Here is a 903-nt window from a genome sequence, read left to right on the forward strand (position 1 = left end):
AATATTACACAAAGATAATGCAAGTAAATACAAAATGCAGTTTTTAAATGATGATTTCATTTATTAAAGGTGGGGTAAGTGATTTCTGGTAGCCAATGTAGATATTTCAAATCACCAAAACAAACACGCTTCTACCCCAAAAGGGTCTCGCCCCTATTTTGATAGCTCCGCCCCACACATACGTACGCAACCCAGGCAACGATTATGGCGGAATCTGCTGTATTATTATCTGCTGTATTAAACTTATTATCTTAATAACTGTGTCTTTATCATAGCTGAAGGGAACGACAATACGATTGTAGATGAACAAACAAACGAACATGACACATGAGCATGTTCAAGCAAAAGCCAGCATATATTAGTTCTGTGAAACAAAGCAAAACCAATGTTACTCACCTATCGTTGGCCTTCCCACTCCTTGAGTTCTCTCCAGCGCTGGAAAGCTGATCCGATATTTACACGGGTCCTACTTCTTGCCTTATCGTAAGCCTTCTTTTGTTCCGCAGACGTTTTCCTCTTTTGTTTTTTATCCGCCATCTCTATCTTTCTGTCGTCGCTCGGCTCGGCTAATGTCCGTCCTGTGCACTGAGCACTCTCTCTCTCATCCCCATCATGAGAAGACACGCCCCTTACTGCTGATTGGCTACAAGTTTGTTTCGGTACTCGGCCCGACTCAGTTTTCTAAAGCGCTTTTGAAAAAATACATACCCCACCTTATGTATTTTTTCCCACCTTATGGGAAAAAGCTATCCAAACCTACCTGGCCCTACGTGAAAAATTAATTGCCCCCTCCTGTTAAATCATGAAAGAACTGTGATTAACCACATTATTTTAGAAAGCTGAGTTAAATTTCACTAGCCACACCCAGGCCTGATTACTGCCAGACCTGTTGAATCAAGAAAT

This window comes from Sinocyclocheilus grahami, unplaced genomic scaffold (assembly GCF_001515645.1).
Source record: "Sinocyclocheilus grahami isolate Dianchi unplaced genomic scaffold, SAMN03320097.WGS_v1.1 scaffold230.1, whole genome shotgun sequence".
Taxonomy (NCBI): domain Eukaryota; kingdom Metazoa; phylum Chordata; class Actinopteri; order Cypriniformes; family Cyprinidae; genus Sinocyclocheilus; species Sinocyclocheilus grahami.